The sequence below is a fragment of the Sceloporus undulatus genome, chromosome 3 (genome assembly GCF_019175285.1).
Source record: "Sceloporus undulatus isolate JIND9_A2432 ecotype Alabama chromosome 3, SceUnd_v1.1, whole genome shotgun sequence".
Classification (NCBI taxonomy): Eukaryota; Metazoa; Chordata; class Lepidosauria; order Squamata; family Phrynosomatidae; genus Sceloporus; species Sceloporus undulatus.
Genome location: NC_056524.1, coordinates 204,879,844 through 204,886,772, shown reverse-complemented (window position 1 = coordinate 204,886,772; position 6,929 = coordinate 204,879,844). Strand labels below are relative to the sequence as shown.

The 6,929-nt window shown below is 40.2% G+C and overlaps 2 protein-coding genes across 10 annotated transcripts in view; both read left to right on the top strand.

Annotated features, from left to right (window-relative positions):
• The window catches only part of PDCD4 (programmed cell death 4), a 777,136-nt gene that overhangs the window by 2,448 nt on the left and 767,759 nt on the right, over positions 1–6,929 (top strand). The window lies entirely within an intron of this gene.
• The window catches only part of ADD3 (adducin 3), a 226,427-nt gene that overhangs the window by 170,046 nt on the left and 49,452 nt on the right, over positions 1–6,929 (top strand). The window lies entirely within an intron of this gene.

Below are 6,929 nucleotides of genomic sequence, written 5' to 3'. Positions count from 1 at the left end.
ATAGAGAGAACATATTAATCAAATCCTTGAATAATCAAATCCACAAAAGTCAAAGCCACAAATGTGGAGGGCTGTCTATAATCCTATTCAGGTGCAGGCAGGCCCTCCTCCTCCAACTTGACAAGAATTCATATTGCCCCCTTATAACTATAGCACAAATGTCTGAAAGGGAAGTCTAAATGTAGAGACCTCACTTTTGTAGATGTTTGGATGTTGCGTATGAATATTGGAGGAGGGAAGTGTTAGAATAGTGTGTGGGTTATGTACAAATACTGTGAGGTTTGAAAGGATGCTTGCTTTGTAGAAGGCACTGTTGTGTGAGCGTGTTTATTCAGAGACAGCATAAATAATCTGTGGCATTTACTGAGAGGGAAAAGATGGGATCGAGTCTTCTGCCTGAATCCATGCTTGAGTGGATAAATTTACAAGATTTCTGAATAAGCTGAGGCAACTACAAATGGGTTATATGTATACATAGTTTATGATCATGACTTGGAAACCACATTTCCTGATTCCTCCTTGCTTTTTACCATGTCAGTTGTGGACTCCCCCCCCCCAAATTCTGTGTTACATAAAATGCTATGTAGGGAGCTTTTAGTTACCTCTAATTTTAGATTGGCTAGTAAGATCTGGTTATCAGCAGTTTCCAGACAGTAAGAACTGTGAGCTCTTCTGTTATACTGAAACTGGCAAAAATTAACCAGGTTTTTCCTCCCCATGTTCCTAGCTTCTCCTTTCTTTTTCCAGATTTAGAGTAAATCTACCAGTAATAGTTTTAGTAGTGTCTCAAATGCAGAAAATTGAGACCATGGATCATTAATTCCTTCAACATTTTCCACTTATCACCCCTTTATTTGTGGTTTCCCCATAGTTTTACTTAATAATATGGTTATCATGGTCAGTCCACTTAGAATGACTTACAGAGACATGGTATGAAAAGTTCTTGTTTTTTGCTTTTACTAAATCCAGATGAATTACATTTAGTAATGTTTGTTTCATCCACTGTTTCTTTGTTTAGTTATCAACATACAAATATTATTTAGCTGGAAAAATACAACCTGCTAAAACCATTACTGCTTATGGCTAATACTGCAATTCAGTGTCCATAAATGTGGGAATGAATATATTTTATTGTGGTCAAAAGCTCTAAGAAGCCCCATCTGAGACTACAGGTCTATTGCTATGCATGAATAAACTACAGTTAAATTGTAGATCATGCTTCAAGATATTTATGGAAACTGATTTCCCTGCATTTATGTACTTATTGTCCAGATTCTGGTCAGTTTTTCTGACCAAATCAGAAAAACAGTAATAAACCAGAATAAGCAATCTTCTGAATAGTGAGCTAAACTAGGACTTGTAGTTGAAGAAGAAGAAAAAAATTATTCTTTTTTTCATGTGGTGTGTTCTCTGAAGAATTACAGAGCTCATACTAACAAATAAAGTTACAAACTACACGAAGGAGGAATTTGGTAGGCAGAGAGATGTACGGTGGGCCCTGGGATCCACTAGGGCAGGGGTCGGTAACGTACGGCCCGCGGGTCAGATCCGGCCTGGCGAGACGTGGGGACCAACCCGGCCCTGCCACCGATTGCCACCCCCACCCCGGGGGCCACCAGCGATCGCGCAATAAGCGCGATTGCCGGCAGCCGCCTCCCCGCCCTGTGGGGAGAGGCCTGGGGCCCGGCGAACGCCACCCGCCAGGCCCCCCCCCCGCCCCCTCCTCCTCTCTGCCTCCTCCACCCACAGGCCGGCGCAGGACATGGAGGAGGAGAAGGAGGTGATGGAGTGGCCAGAGGCCCTGGCTACAAGGTTGTTTTTGTTTTGTTTGTTTGTTTTGTTTGTTTTTTTGGCTTTTAATGCTAACAAGTCTCCCTGTTTTGACAATGAAGTGTGGTGATGGTGGTGGTGGTGATGATGATGATGAATGATGATGATATGAGTCAGCTTCAGAGACATGCAGGCACTGTTTCAGAAGCCGAGAGATTGTCACCTCCAAATGTGTTTTGGGTGCTTTTAATGCTAACAAGTCTCCCCTTGTTTGACAATGAAGTGTGGTGGTGTTGATGATGATGATGATGATGATAGATGATGATGGATGATATGAGTCAGCTTCCAAGGCATTCAGGCACTGTTTCAGAAGCCGAGAGAGTGGGACTTTCCAAAGTGCCTTTTCTTTGTGTTTTGTGGTTCTTAATGGTAATGATTGATATCAGAAGCCTCTGAGGCATGGCCAATGTAAATGCTGTGATTTACAAACTCATGCGCAGGAAGAAAAACCAAAGTCCCTGACCAAGTACCACTCTGAGAAGTATAGGTGGTGCAAGAAATTTGAAACACCAAATCCAATTCGTGTGAAAACCACCTGGACAGGTTCAATATATGCATAGCCATGTTAAACCATGTTCGGTGTGAAACCCAAAGAGTTTGGTTCTGCAATAAGCCTCGATGAAATAGGCAAGAGATTGCCATGTTAAGTAAAGCCAGGTGAAATGCCCAAATGTGCTTAGTGTGTGTTTGGAATTGTGTTGGGTGTGTATGGGGGGGGGCTGTTGGCCAGAAAGGGAAAGTCCATTTTGCCATCTGTGCCCCATCGTCAAGATACAAGGGCTGGGAGGTGTGGTGGTGGTGGGTGCTCAAGCATCCGGACATTAGGAATGATCCTGTTGCAAAGTTTTTTCAGAGGGGTGGGTTTGCCACTGCCTCCCGAGGCTGAGAGAGTGTGGACTCCCCCCCCCACCCCCCCCGGGCAAAGTTTGGGTGGTTGCTGTGTGGCCTTCCAGGGTTATGGCGTCGGTGGGTTTTTCTGGGCATTTTCGTCAGGGGGTGGAAGGCAGGCCATCTCCTGAGGCGGAGAGAGTGTGACATGCCCAAGGCAAAAAAGAAGGAAAGAAGTAGATTTAATTTCAAACCCTTTCCTTCAAATAAAGTCTTGTGTGCAGAAGAGGCGGAGGGGGTTTGCTTGCAGAACTGCAAGGCTGCAGAAAAGAGAAAAGAAAAAAAGAAGAGTGGCATACGACTGGTTGGGTTTTTACTCAAAATATGATATGTGCAGTGTATGTAGGAATTGTTTTTTATATTTTTTTTATTTTTTTCTTTTTAAAATTATTTAATATTATTATTTATTTATTTATTTGTCGGTTCAACCCCCCCCCCCCAGTTGTCTGAGGGCAGCAACCCAGCCCCCCTCTCAAAAAGTTTCCTACCCCTTCACGAGGGTTTGGTTCCAGGGCCTATATAAAATGGCAAAACAAGTTTGCTTTTTTAAAATGAGTGGTGTTACACTACAAGCCATAGATGGCGGAATTGTGGATGAAGATCTGAGGATAAAGAGGGCCAGCTGGAAGTCCCTTCAGACTTCGTTTCTCATAGAAAACTTAGTGTTTGTTACTCCTATCTTGAGGGCCTTCCTCTTAACTTACATTTAATTTCAGTTCACAGAGTGAAGTGAAGGCAAATGCATCTTTAGTTTTTTTTGTGTGGGTTTTTTTTTAGGCTCTGGTGGCCATTTTTCCAGAAAAGTTTCTGATTCTTCCTGATGTTTCGGGTCGCCAGCATCTGTGGCTGGCAATCAACAGATGGCTGGTGAACGTCAGGAAAGAACCTTTTCTGGAACATGACCAAATAGCCCCCGAAAAACCCACAAAAAACCAGGATGCCAGCCATGAAAGCTTTCGTTCGACTTTACCAATGCATCTTTGAGTTATACCTGTGGTGCCATTTAAATCAAAGGTGGTGAAAAAAAAGTGTGTTCCACAGGCCTTATGGCGCCCTCCAAGATAATTGTGCAGGCCGGCAATTCTTATTACCTCAAATTGTTCCAGCACATTCCAGGAGGAATGGGGAGCAGTTTACAAATGTTTTTGCGGGTGGGGGGCTCTTTTAGACACAGTAAGATGTAGGGTGCAAACTGGACATTGCTTGGGAACAGGGAATTTTTGAGTAAAATTAAAGGGAGCACCGTGGGGGCGAGTGGCACCGTCCATAGACCAGTGAGACTGGATGTAGTCTCTTGATCTTAGGTATTACCCAACCCCTTATTTAGATAATAAAGTGAAGTAAGAAAGAAGGAGCAGTGAATGAATAATGTACAATAATTGAGCAGTGCTTTATTTATAATGTTAGCCAGATTTTCCAGATACAACTGAGTTTTGCATTTTGAACATTTACATGATCAAAGCTGACACATCTGTTAGTCCTGTTCATATGTAACAATCTTGGGTTGATATGTCAAGATTTATTGAGTCAGGAATGAGCTATGTGGTGCCACACATTTCCTTTGCAGAAATTCAGCAAAGTTGAATGTTTCAACTGATCAGGGACCTTGATTTTTGACACTTTAGTTAAGGCATTTTTCTCCACTTGAGTGATGGAGGCTGGAGAAAGCAGACTCAAAAGGCAGGCTTAAAAAGCTGGCTTCCATGCGGCTTGAAGGTATGGCAATTACATGACGCACACCCTCACCCCATGTGGAAGCTGCTCCGAGGCTGTACCAGGGCCATCTAATTTGGTCAAAAAAGGAGTGGATCTTTTCCGCTTCTTGCTGCAATCTATTTGAGGCCACAGCAGCAGGCACCCTCGGGACCACAGTGTGTGGTCACCACAGTCTCAGGGCGATCGGGGCAGGAGCAGCTCCTTGCCACTCATTTTGCCCTGTCTGTTTCACCCCTTAGTGGCAATGAACCATGTATATTTTGAAGCTCTCTAGTTTCTCATGACATTATTTAAGAAACCATAATTGGTAAAATCATTTTACTAATTTGGTATACTATGTGCTGAGGACATTTTAAATTAAAAACTAAATGTTTTGTACTTGTAAGGACCACTGAAAGGCTTATGCACCTTTGACACAATGATGCAAGATGACAGAAAATGTTGACAGGCACAGGGGAATTGTATATACCTTAGCTCTTTTTAAAAATATTGTAGTGCTGTTATTTTCTCTTCTGGCAGTAGTCTTGTTTTGTAAGCCCCCTTTTCTGTCTTAAGACAGTATTTATACTATGTGCCAGTTAGCGTGAGCAGAATCCATAAAACGGGGAACTAAAGAAGTCAGCACACTATATCACATGTGTTGGTCTTGCCTGCTTATGAAAATATTTTGGACCAAAGTTCATGTAATAATTCAAAGTAAATTAAATATACAATATCCTTTCTCCTCAGAGCTATATTTACTTAATATGACCTCAATACTCAAAAAAGAAGACAAAGTGAGATTTTGGAGAATTATGATTTATTAGTAACAGCCATGAGACTAATTATAGCTAAGAGATGGAAATCAGCAGATCCACCAAAAATAGAAGAGTGGAAGTTTAAAATCATTGGTATGAAAGAATTTGATAAATTGACCTTCCTAATCAATAACAAAGCAATAAATAAAGTAGAAAAAGAATGGCTTCCTTTTGAAGATTATGGGGAACCTCCATGAAAGCAGTATTTTGGTAAAGCCAAACTGATACGAGACATTCATTGTATATTGCTAATGCTTTTCTTCTATTTTGCCACTATTATTTTCATGGACAACAACGAGTGATACTGTTGAATAGTATTGTTGAATATTTATATTATTTTGACTTTATATAGGTAAGTTAACACAGACAAAGATAATACAACCATAATAGTTATATTTAGGGGGGACGGGGGATTCAGGAAAGCATATCTTCTCTAATATTATTAAAAAGAAGCGGAAGTAACCGATAAATCAGTGGCGTTCAGATGAAAGGGAAAGTACTTGTTTAAATTAAAAAAATAAAACTAATATGTAATTGAATTAAATGTTTAATATTGATATTGTGATTACTAGTAGTGTGTATTTAAAAGGAACATAAGAAATGTTAAAGAGAGATTAGAACAATGAATCAGATATTACTCTAAGCTAATATGGAAAACTAAGTACACACACACACACACACACAAGCAAAATATTTTGTAATTTGTAATATTTGTAAATATTTGTAACTCATTATGAATTATACTGAGCTCTTGTACTTTTTTTCTTTGAATTATATAATGTGAATATTTTTTTAAAAAAGACTATATTCAGTCAAAAGCTTCTTTTCTGTGGAATCGCATAAGTCGACAGGCAACTTGAAGGCACACACAGACAGACACATTCGTTTTATAATATAATTTATATATAAAAATCACTATCTACTTATATAAATCATCATCTTTATTTATACTCTGCCTTTATCACAAAATTGGGACTAAAATTTTAATAACATTATACAGGCATGCCTCAGTTAATGAACTAGATGTGTTCCTGGACATGACTTCTTTAACAGAAATTTGATACCAGAGGCAGAAATGACATGGGAAGAATAGGGATGGGTTCCTACAGCCAAAAAGGAAAAGCAGCTCAACATGTTTCAGCAAACATTTTAATAAAAATATATATGCCCATGTGAAATTAAACAAACAGGTCAGGTTAGCCTTGCATAAGTAAAAGCAGTATGAAACTTCTAGATAACATTTCAAAGCTTCTTCCAAAATGCATCCAGTGATAACTTTTTCTTTCACTAGTCTGCACTTTTCTCATTATTTCCATTTTGGTGACCAAGGATTGGAGCGTGGCTTTGGTGTAGCTTCTGGACTCTTAGGACGCATGCATCATTGAAACATCATACCTCCACTGTGACTCGAAGCAGCTTTATTTTGGCTGTCTGTAACAGGCCCAAGATTATAATCTATGGCTTTTTAGCATGCTGGAGGTAGCTGGTGAGGCAGGCTTATTTGCTCTCTCCTTTCTGTCTCTGTTGCCTCTGTTTTGCTGTTCATACATGCTAACTAAAGGATTCTGGAGGCTGCTGCTGTTTACCTTGCCTGAAAGGTGGACACACAGCTACCGTAGGATCAGTTAAGAGTAGAATCCCATTCTTTCCCTGCAGAAGCTTTATTTCATTGTATACTGTAGAAACTGCTGTAACCTG